This window comes from Mus caroli, chromosome 11 (genome assembly GCF_900094665.2).
Source record: "Mus caroli chromosome 11, CAROLI_EIJ_v1.1, whole genome shotgun sequence".
Taxonomy (NCBI): domain Eukaryota; kingdom Metazoa; phylum Chordata; class Mammalia; order Rodentia; family Muridae; genus Mus; species Mus caroli.
The window spans coordinates 49,723,803-49,734,842 of record NC_034580.1 but is presented as its reverse complement, the minus strand read 5'-3'; the positions used below and the strand labels follow the sequence as shown (position 1 = coordinate 49,734,842).

The window sequence follows — 11,040 nt, the reverse complement described above, 5'->3', positions numbered from 1 at the left end:
TGTAGCCCTGGCTGTCCTGGAACTCACTTTGTAGACCAGGCTGGCCTCGAACTCAGAAATCCGCCTGCCTCTGCCTCCCGAGTGCTGGGATTAAAGGCAGGTGGGTAGCTTTTGAGAACAGGCAAATAATGGTTTCAAAGGTAACTGGTGGGGGCGGGGAAGACAGCTCTGTGGCTAAGAGCACTCTCCTAGAGCCCACACGGCAACTCACAACTGTCTGTAACTTTAATTCTCAGGGATTCAAAATGTTTTCTCTTGTCCTCTACAGACATCAGACACAAGCAGTGCATATAAACATGCAGACAAACCACCCAGGCACACAAAGTTTGTAAAAAACTGAAAAAAGAAAAAAAAGTAACAAGGAACTACCAGAATCTTAACAGTAACCTGCATAATCCCAAGTCACTTCATGGCAGGAGTGAAATCTGAGAAATCTACCTTGAGGCAGCTTCACCAGGATGAGAACAGTGAAGTGAGTCCTTCCACAACTCTAGGTGATGTCGCACAGCCCCACATGGCCCTACTGTGAGCAAGAGAAAGCAGGAGATGCATGGTACCAGAGCTGGTATGTTGTACAGCAAGCGTTTCCATTTGGTTAATTATTTTGCAGTTGCATGGGTAAAAGAGGGCTTTCTATCTGTGAGATAAACACTTGACCACCGAGCCACAACTCTAGCCCAGGAATAGATGTACCCCAGCATAGCATGACATCATCATAAGAGAGCATAGCATAACGAAATTATGAGCCACCATCTTCTTTTTTCCCCTTTTGTCCTGCTCTGAATTCTTAATTCTCTCTCTCTCTCTCTCTCTCTCTCTCTCTCTCTCTCTCTCTCTCTCTCTCTTTTGGTTTTTGAGACAGGGTTTCTCTGTATAGCCCTGGCTGTCCTGGAACTTATTCTGTAGACCAGGCTGGCCTCGAACTCACAAATCCGTCTGCCTCTGCCTCCCAAGTGCTGGGATTAAAGGCATACACTACCATGCCCGGCTCTGAATTCTTAATTCTTTAGAACCTTCTAAACCCACTTTACATGCCAATCCAACAATACAGATAAGAAAGAAATGTTAAAAACAAAAAAATAAAAGCAATTCTAAGGAAGTCTATGTGACAACAGAGTTGTACAAAGTGCATTGTTCAGCGAAGTGACATTATAAAAAACATGCTGTTGCTGGGCGTGTTGGCACACCCCTTTAATCTCAGCACTTGGGAAGCAGAGACAAGTGGATCTCTGTGAATTTGAGGCCAGTCTGGTCTGCACAGCTAATTCCAGAACAGCCAGGGCTACGCAGAGAAACCCTGTCAGCTCACAGCTGTGTTCTTGTAAGGCATCATTAGACAGTACCTGACTGTTCTGAAGGTTACAGCTAAACAGTTGTTTGTTTTATGAAAATTCATTGAGTGTGTGCAGCTGTGATTTGTGTGAATTTTGGTGTATAGTTTCAAGACAGGTTCTCATGTGTCCCAGGCTGGCCTCAAGTTATTATGTAGCTGAGGATGGCTTTGAATTTCTGATCTTCCTGCCATCCTTTTCCAAGTACTGGGATTTTAGTCATGAGTCACCATGGGGTATCAAAACTAAGTGCTTGTGTATGCTAGAAAACCATTGTACCCCATGAGCCATATCCCCAGCTCCCCAAAAAGCTTATTGAAAAAGAAAACCCAGGGCCAGGGAGCAGGCTGAGCAGGTAAGGGCACCTGCTGTCTGTCCAACCTGAGTTGGACCCATGGGACCCACACTGTCTAATCAGAGAGCTGACTCCTATAAGTTACCCTTTGATATCCATGTACAAATTTGTGCATATTGTCACTTGTCACCCACAGGCATGCAGTAATTAATTAATCTATTAAGAAAGGCTTGCTGGGCAGTGGTGGCGCATGCCTTTAATCCCAGCACTTGGGAGGCAGAGGCCAGCTTGAGTTCGAGACCAGCCTGGTCTACAGAGTGAGTTCTAGGACAGCCAGGGCTACACAGAGAAACCCTGTCTGGGAAAAAAAAAAAAAAACAAAGCAAGAAAGCCTAAATTATGCTATATTATCCGACCTTATGGTTTTGGCATGGTACATGTTATACATATATATTTCCCATAATAGATAGTAGCAGAAAATGTTTGTGTTACCTGCAATGGTATACAATCCTATTGTATTTCAAGATTTAAAACTTATCACTATGGGATTCAGAGGAAGAATACTTACCTGCTGTAAACAAGGCTCTGAGTTTCATTTTAGCCCTGCAGGAATCACCTTCACCACCACCACCATCATCACCATTACTATTGTTACCACCACCACCACCATTTAACACAGTCGCATAGGTTGCTCCCTGGTGGCAGGTTAGATAAAAAGGCTGCCTTGATTGCTTATTCTGAACATACCTCAATGTCCTTTTCAGATGAACTAAAAATAAAACCTGACTTTTTTTTTTCCAGGAACTGCGCTGTATTACTTCCCTTCATGATGGTGAGCAAGCGAACGGAAACGAAGCTGGGTGAGATGGGCCATTAAGCACTGCACTCAGAACCTGAGCTGCTGTAATGTCACAAAGACGAGGTGCTGCGCCTTTGATGCACACACTGCCAAGGGAGGCACTAGTGTTGCCACAGTAATGGTAATAAAGTGCTTGACTGTATCTGCGTAGGATCATTTAATTCTTCTGTGTCGGTTTGGCTAAATACCAGTTGCTGCAGGAGTTTCTTACAAGTATTGAATTTCTATAAATGGAGGTCGCCGGTTCATAATGCCCTGGTCATTTGCTTATCTAACCGTGCCACTCAAGAATTACCCTGCTTTAGAAGGTCCTTGCACCCTTTTCTCCGATAATATTTCTGAGCAAGGAGTAAATAACACGTTTTTGCAACTGTGAGGATGTTCAGCGGGTGTGACTTGGGCACCGTGATAGATGAGGTGAGAGATAGAAGGATGGTAGGATGCATTATTTAGGCTCTCGGGGAGAACTGGGGCACGACTATTACTGGGATTTTGCTCAGAATGAGGCAGTTCTCACGGTGTTTGGAGAACTGTGAGAAATGAGGTCATTTCAGCCTCCTTCCACCATTATTTCCCGTGTCAATTTGACTGCAATCCATACATGCACACGGGCTTGCAGTCTGCAAGACAGAAAGGTCTCCAGAGACCCTCACTGGAGACTCGACATGGTCTTCTCATCCACTCTGTCTCCTTGCCAAATCCACACTGAGAGCCTGCCTGTATCCAGGGCAGCTGGGGATGCCATGTCAAATAGGAGATTCGAGTCCATCTCGGAGTTCACCGCATAAGCGTGTATAATTGCAGGTGAGGGTTGAGCCCAAAGTACCCCTACTCACCTGCTCCAAGGGATGACGCATCCATTCACAATGTCGAATTCCAGAAGAGCGGGTGATGCTTCCCTCTTGGCATAAAAACATCTACCCCTCTCCTCACAAAGCTCCTATCTTTTATTTTTAGTATATCTGTACAAGTGTTTTGCCTGTGTGTGTGTAGGTGTCCTGCAAGTATGCAGTACCCACAGAGGCCAGAGAGGGCGCTGGATTCCCCTGGAGTTGGAGTGACAGTTTTGAGGCAGTTGTGAGCCACCTGATGTGTGTATTAGGAACCACACTCGGGTCCTCTGGAAGTAGACATGCTCTTAACCACTGAGCCACCTTTCAGGTCTCTGTCCAATGTATCTTTAAATATATACATGTGTTTTGGCTATAGGATATATACTGTAAAGCTATCTCCTAGAGCAAAATGATGAAACCAGCCCAAATGAAGGCTGCACAATAGCAGTTGTGGCAGAAGAAAACATTTACACGCATCCTACAATGTCAGACAGTAGCTTTTTTTGTTTTTTTTTTTTTTTTTGTTTTTTTTTGTTTGGTTTTTGGTTTTTGGAGACAGAGTTTCTCTGTATAACCCTGGCTGTCCTCCAATTCAGAAATCCGCTTGCCTCTGCCTCCCAAGTGCTGGGATCAAAGGTGTGCGCCACCACCGCCCTGATAAACAGTAGCTTGTATTTGCTAGAGTAGACATACCCAGCTGAGAGGCAGGGATTAGGGCCTGGGGAGATGGCACACTGGGTAGAGCTCTTTCTGCATAGACCTGAGGACTTGAGTGGAGAGCCAGGTGTCAGGGAGCAGAGACAGGGATTCTTCAGACCCACTGGCCAGTCACCATAGCCCAAATGGTGGACCTGAGGTTCGTTAAGAGATCCTGTCCTAGCTGGGTAGTGGTAGTGCATGCTTTTAATCAGAGCACTCAGGAGGCAGAGGCAGGAAGATCTCTGAGGCAGACAGGCCTACGTAGTGAGACCTCTCTCAAATAAAACGAAACAAAAGGAGTAAGGCAGACAGTGATAGAAGACACTTGGGGTCTTCCCCTGCCCCCCCCCCATGTGACACACACTTACACACACACACACACACACACACACACACACATTCACACTCCCATACATTCACATACTCATTCAACACACATACTTACACTCACAGACACGCTACAAAATGCAATAATAAACACAGAGATGAAATTGTGCTTATTTATCTACTCATTTGTTTTTGTAGAAACTGTCTTTCTATGTAGTTGAAGCTAGCTCGGGACTTATAATCCTCCTGCCTCCATCTCTCAGGCATGTGTCGCTGTCCCCAGCCACATGGCTCTCCCTTCTCTCCATTTCCCATCCACCCCCTTCCTTAGATAAACCATGTGACTATAAACTGCCTGTTGCTAATGTTGGCACTGAACGGAACCTGACAAGTTATCTTTCTGTTGACTCACATCCATATACACAGATTTATAAACCATGAAAGAGACAGGGTAAAGAGTATTTGCTGTGCTTGTGCGTGGTGATCACCTCAGCCACCTGAGACAGTGGACATGAAGACACTCTCGCTTCCCAGACCACCACAGCTCTAACTCAGCTCACACAGAGAAAAAGTGTAAGGTGGGCATGCTGCGTTACACATAGTAGGAATCTTTCTCCAAACAATAGCAACGAAGGTAGATTTTCCTACTGTAAGGTTCTGTGATGAGACAAAAATCTCAGTTAATTGGAGGTGGACACTCACTGTGTAAAGATACTCCGGCGTTACCACATTTCAAAAGATGGAGTCCTTGGCCATCCAGATGTCCAGGTGACAAAGTCAGGGCCACCTCATAGCTTCTGCAAGGCACCTGCCCCTTTCCCTGCCCTGCATCCATCAAAGGAGAATGGTGCTCCTCCTGAACTGCTGGGGCTGGAGTGAAGGGTCAGTGGTTAAGGGCATGCACAGCTCTTGAAGAGGATCCGAGTTCGGTTCCCAGCACCACACTCGGTAGCTTGCAGCTGCCTCTAACACCAGCTCCTAGGGATACCACGCCCTCTTCTGGCCCCTGAAGGCGTTTCCACTCTTGTGTACGTAGCACCCCAGACTTAGTTAATTAAGAACATTTTAAAGAGAGATTTATTAATCTTTAATGTGTGTGTGTGTGTGTGTGTGTGTGTGTGTGTGTGTGAGAGAGAGAGAGAGAGAGNGAGAGAGAGAGAGAGAGAGAGAGAGAGAGAGAGAGAGAGAGAGAGAGAGAGAGAAATTGTGTATGTGTGTGCTTTGTGTCTGTGGGAGTCAGAAGTCTACCAGCTGAACTGCAGCCCCACTAAAGGATGTATCATTTTTTTACCTCTGTTTTGCCACACACCCATCTTTGGTCCTGACGGCTCCTTGCTGCCCGTGTCTCCAGCTGCTGCAGGTTAGAGTCCCTGGCCCTCTGCCCTGAAAGCCATAATGAACGCTGCCTGGTTTCTGAGCTAATGTGATGAAATCATTAGCACCCCATCCACTTTCTTAAAATAGGTTATTTTCTCTCCTTCCCAGCGCTGTTTCTTAGCTAATTTAACTGGCTCATCCTCGCCCCATCCATTTACTTAAAATAGAAGACTTTCCTACTCTCTCTCTCTCTCTCTCTCTCTCTCTCTCTCTCTCTCTCTCTCTCTCGTCTTCCTTTCCAGTCATAATGGAACGCAATTGACTGTCAGGCATAATTGCTTCTTTCTCTCCTCTATTCTCACCTGATATCCCAATGTAATCTGGACCACCAGTGACCTTGAGAAAGTCAGTTCCCCTTCTCTGGCTACCCTTAAGTGTATCTGGGACATGTGGTTAATCCTTTGCTTCAGCGTCCTCTCCTCAGAGATGTGCTCCTTCAGGAAGATGGTCCTGGGGGCCCAGCTGCTGTCTCTGAAGCTGATTTTCTGGGGCTGGCAATGCACTTAGTTTCTTACGATCAATATTATAAATCAGATTGAACATGTGAAGTCAGGGCCGGGAAATGGCTCAGCTGGTAAAATGCTTGCTGCACAAGAAAGTGTTAGGGCACGGGGGATGGCTACATACATCCTTGGTTCCAGTGCTGGGGAGAAGGGGACAGATATGAGTAGATCCCAGGGGCTGGATAGCCAGGTGGTCCAGCCAAAATGACGAACTTGCCTGAAATGCATGAAGCCCTTGTTTCAGTCCCCAGCACTGCATGATAAACTGGACATGGTGATTCATGCTGTAATCCTGGCCATGGAGGGCATGGGAGTAGGGGTGGGGCATCAGGGGTTCCAGGTTATCTTTAGCTACATAGTGAATTTGAGGCCAACTTGGGATATAGAAGACCCTAAAAACTCCAGTTTCTCTCTCTCTCTCCCCCCCCCCCTCTGGTGTGTGTATGTGTGTCTATCTTTGTCTCTTTGTTATTTTGAGACATAGTCTCACTTTGTAGTTCAAGTTGGCCTGGAACACATTATGTAGTTCAGTTTGGCCTAGAATATGTGACAATTCTCTTGTTAGAGCCTCCCAAGTGTTGGAATTACAACCATGGATCACCCTGCTTAACCTAAATATACAACTTTATAAATACAACAAAGTTCTCCCCAAATGGCTTGCCCCTAATGACAAACTCTGCTGATGTCCTGGATCCCGCCCTCTCACCCCACACTCCATAAAGGATGCTACGGCATTTGTTTCTCTTACTTGCCCATGCTATCAATTTTTCATTTTCTGCTGAGCTAGCTCCATCAGCCAACCATGATGTTTTATTATTACTGTTAATTGTTTGTGAAATAAAGGTCTCATGTAGCCCAGGCTAGCCTTGAGCTGTTCCTCACGCCTCCTCTTCCCGGGAGGGATTAGAGGTGTGCTTTACCTCAGTTTGGTTCATGTGGTGCTGGGGATGAAGCCCAGAACGCCATGCGTAGCAGGCAAGCACTCTGCCAACTGACCTACATCACCCCCACCCCCCAGCCCGAAGATATCATTTTGATCATTTTAAATCTGATTTTATTGTTTTGTTGTATTGTGTGTTGTCTGAGGTAGGGTTTCACGTAGCGTAGATTTTCCTGGGGCTCACAATGTGGCTCAGACCTACTTTGGGTTCCTAGTCCTCCTGAAGTGCTGTAATTCTCTTAAGTGTTAGGATTGCACAGTGTGCCCTTGGGCTCTGCTCATCACAGAACACAGGTCTTTACCTGCTTTGCCCCTCTACCTGCTATGCAGCTTCTTTATAGCTATACTTCCTGGTAACCTTCTATAGACCGTCTTTCTGCTTCCTCTTTCTGCTCTCCCCTAGCCCTATACCTACTGAGTTTTGCCCATACCAACCATTCCAGCAAACTGTTCCTGTCAGAGCTATAGTGGCTTCCCTGTCAATCATGTCTGTGGTCAGTTCCCAGTCCGCATCTTTCCCGACCAATGGCATTTCCCTCCTTCCGTGTCTGTTCTGCCCTTTGCTTATAGAATGGAGTACTCACTTGGGTTGGTTTCTGCGTCCCTAGCTGGTGGCAGCATGTATGTGTGCATGCATGCAGGCTTACATGTATACATGTGGATGTACACACATACAAACACCACGGCCATTTCCCTCTGAGAATATCAAAAGGAAAATGTAAGGACCCTGCAGTGGAGGATGCATTTGGAGTGGAGTGAGGCCCATACCAGCAGCTGGGCCTTTGCTCAGGGACAGCCATAGTTAAGACATCTTCTTCTAGGACAAGTATCCATGCTCTGTTCCAATCGAAGTGTAGCCCAGTGATGCCTTCCTAAAGGACAAGTGGACTGCGAAGCTCCTGGGAGAAACCCAACATGATCCCGATGGCAGAAAACTGCCAGGCAAACCAACTTAGTGATGAGATTTCTGGAAGCGTTTGATGTGCAGTGTAATACCTTGGAACCAACCTTCCCAGCCCCCTTCAACCTCTGAGGCCTTCTCTGGCCATCATGGACCTGTATAAGGAGAACAAGTGACACTGTAGTGACACCCTGGCCCCAAGCCGCTCCTTTCCCCATAGAAGCATGGGGAAGAGGAAACTGTGTCCTGCCTGTTTTAGGGAAAAAAAAGGGGGGGGGGGACCAGAGGATGGTGATAGTGAAGGAGACCGACTGGACCCAGAGGATAGCATGACCTCAGCAGAAGCCCCTACCAAGGCTGACAGCTGCCCGCCCCCCCCCAAAAAAGCGGATCCAGCAGAAGCAGTCAGGGATGGGGAGGGAACACCACTGTGCCACAGCAGCCTCTGTGCAAGGGCCACCCAGGGCAGCAGGAGCATGAGGAACATCCTGAGGGCCAGACTGGGGATCCAGCAGGGGCAGTCATGTTCCCTGGTGGCACCTTGCGCCAACAGTGTCCCTCCTCAAGGGCAACTCAGAAGTGCTACAGTGCCAATTGGATTCTCAGAAGTGGCCCAGAGCCAAGGGGACCCCAGAACAAAGAAGAATGTCACACACACAGTGGCTTTGTCTGATGTCAAGTGACACTCTCTGACAACTTCCACAAACCTGAGTGTGACCCTCCAGAAAGCCTCAGGGCTTTAAACTGGTGCTGGGCGTTCTCCAACTGAAAGGAAGCCGGGCCAATAAGGCCAGCACTCGAGGCTGAGGCAGAATTAAAAGCTCAGGGCCAGTCTGGCTGTAGAGAAAGACCCTATCCCAGAACGCAGGTGGGGATAGAGCTCAGAGGCACACTGCTTGCCTAGCATACACAAGGCTTTGGCTGTCAGTCCCTCCCCGAAACGTTAAGGTGTTTTTACCCACGCCAGGGTAATTTGGGGACATCCATAATTACACCTTGCTTCTGACCATCCTTTAAGAAAGTCCCACTTCCTGCAGTGGCCAAGCTCAGGTTTCTGAAAACCAAACACAGGAGCTAATTCTGTGGCTGGTTGAATTATAAAACAATGGGAATCTACAAATGCAGAGAGTCCCTTTTATTCAAATAAAGCATCAACTGGGAAGAAGTGGGTCTTTGAAAACTGGTATAAGGTGTCCAGTGGCAGAAACCGCCAAACGTCCGCCATTCCTGTCTGAGAAGCGTTAGAATTAAAAGATGACAGATTTATAGTAACGAAACTGAAATAATTACTTTTAAGGGGAGCCTTATTGGAAGAGCAGTGGAGGTATCATCAAGGCCATAGACAGCCATGAGGAGGCCCTGAAGGGAGAGACAGATCCTGCAATTCCCTTCAGTTCCAAAGAAGAACCACATTAGAGGTCCTGGAGTAAAAGAACCTTCAGTTCCGGAGAACAAAGGGAGTTTCTTGTTCCTACGGTTTCTGGGGCTGGAGGGGTTACAAGAAGTCACAAGGCAGGAAGGCACCAGATAAAACGTAAAGTTATAATTCAAGGTTGTCTAGGCCTGGGTATGGGAGGTGGCAGCCTTGACTTGCACATGCAAGAGGGAGGGAGGGAGGGAGGTTGCAAGGACTCAGGGGCTCACGCTTGATGCAAGGACTCAATGGGCTCACGCTTATCAAGCACTCTCTGTCCAGAGACCTGCAAATGGGTGAGCCTTGATCTCTAAGGGAGAGGCTGCTGCGTAGTAATTCCTGCTGAACTGAATGGAACACTGCATCCTGGAGCATCCTGCTCATGAAGACTCAGAAAACTCTAAAGCAGTGGAACTCAACCTGTGGGGTGTGACCCCGTCACAGGGGTCACATATCAGATATACTGCACATCAGATGTTTACATTACAGTTCCTAACAGTAGCAAGCTTACAGTTATGAAGTGGCAATGAAAATAAGTTTGTGGTTGGGAGGGGGTCACCACACCACGAGGAACCATAGTAAAGGGTCACACACAGAATTAGGAAGGTTAAAGAACCATGGTTCTAACAGGTGGCTCTTAAGACCAGGGAGTAGCAGGTGTGGTGGCCTATGCCTTTAATCCCGGCACTCAGGGAATGGGGGTGGGGGTGTTTGGGGAGAGGCAGGTGGATCGTGAGGACAAGGCCAGCCTGGTTTTCAGAGTAAGTCCCAGAGCAGTCAGGGGTACACAGAGAAAATTGGTGTGGGGTTGGGCGAGATCAGGAAGTAAACAACAGAGAAGTCTCAGGAAGTCCCTGAAACTAGCTTTACACAGATTTTTTCCCCCCTTTCCTAGGTTATGTAAGCAATAAGGAGTGCTAGCTAAGGAGACTCTATACAACCTGTCCAGCTGCCTGCTAGTCATCACTCATGCCGGGGTGGGCTTTTCAGGGGTGTGGCTGCCTTTGAGTTGCCCATGCTTTCTATGAGTACCTTCCCATTCATAGTCCTCTGAATAGCTCCAACAAACCCATTGGTTCACTAAGCTAGACTCTGGCTTATGTCAGTGTCCGGTCACATTCACCACCACCACCACCCCCCCCCCCCCCCCCCACCCCCGCATTCCCCTCTCCAATCTCCTCTTCTTCTTCAAGGATTTATATATTTGTTGCCTGACCCAGAAAGCTTTTGATCACCTTTTGCTCAGACCCAAAACAAAAACAAACGCCCCCCCCCCCCCCCCCCCCCCCCCGCCAAGTCACACAATGATGTGCTATCTAAAGAAATGGAGTAGCTTTAACAGTTTGCTTGACTTTCACTGAACCTTAGAACTGAAGGACGTGGGCTGAAAGAAACATACCTGTAGTGGCTGGGCCAAAGACAAGGCTTGTCATGGTGGAGGGCAAAGCTGAAGATGTGACTAGAAAGGGTGACCTGTGGGTCCCTACAAGCATTGTAGCTGGCAGAGAAATGATCTAGGCGAGATAAGAATGAAATTCTGTTTCAGCTCAATTTAGCTAGT

At 47.4% G+C, this 11,040-nt stretch overlaps 1 protein-coding gene and 1 long non-coding RNA gene across 2 annotated transcripts in view; one reads left to right on the top strand and one right to left on the bottom strand.

Annotated features, from left to right (window-relative positions):
* Lyrm7 (LYR motif containing 7) overlaps window positions 1–2,627 on the top strand; it is a 27,783-nt gene extending 25,156 nt beyond the window's left edge. Inside the window, exons 7-8 of the transcript XR_002379152.2 lie at window positions 417–565; window positions 2,428–2,627. The gene's annotated coding sequence lies outside the window, so the exon portion shown is untranslated. The remainder of the gene's footprint in view (window positions 1–416; window positions 566–2,427) is intronic.
* Window positions 2,628–4,504: 1,877 nt separating this feature from the next.
* On the bottom strand, window positions 4,505–9,498 carry LOC110304259. The gene is made up of 3 exons (XR_002379044.1): window positions 9,356–9,498; window positions 7,933–8,220; window positions 4,505–5,001 (listed from the first exon to the last, which is right to left on the bottom strand). It is a non-coding gene; the product is annotated as an uncharacterized LOC110304259 (long non-coding RNA).
* Window positions 9,499–11,040: the final 1,542 nt, after the last annotated feature.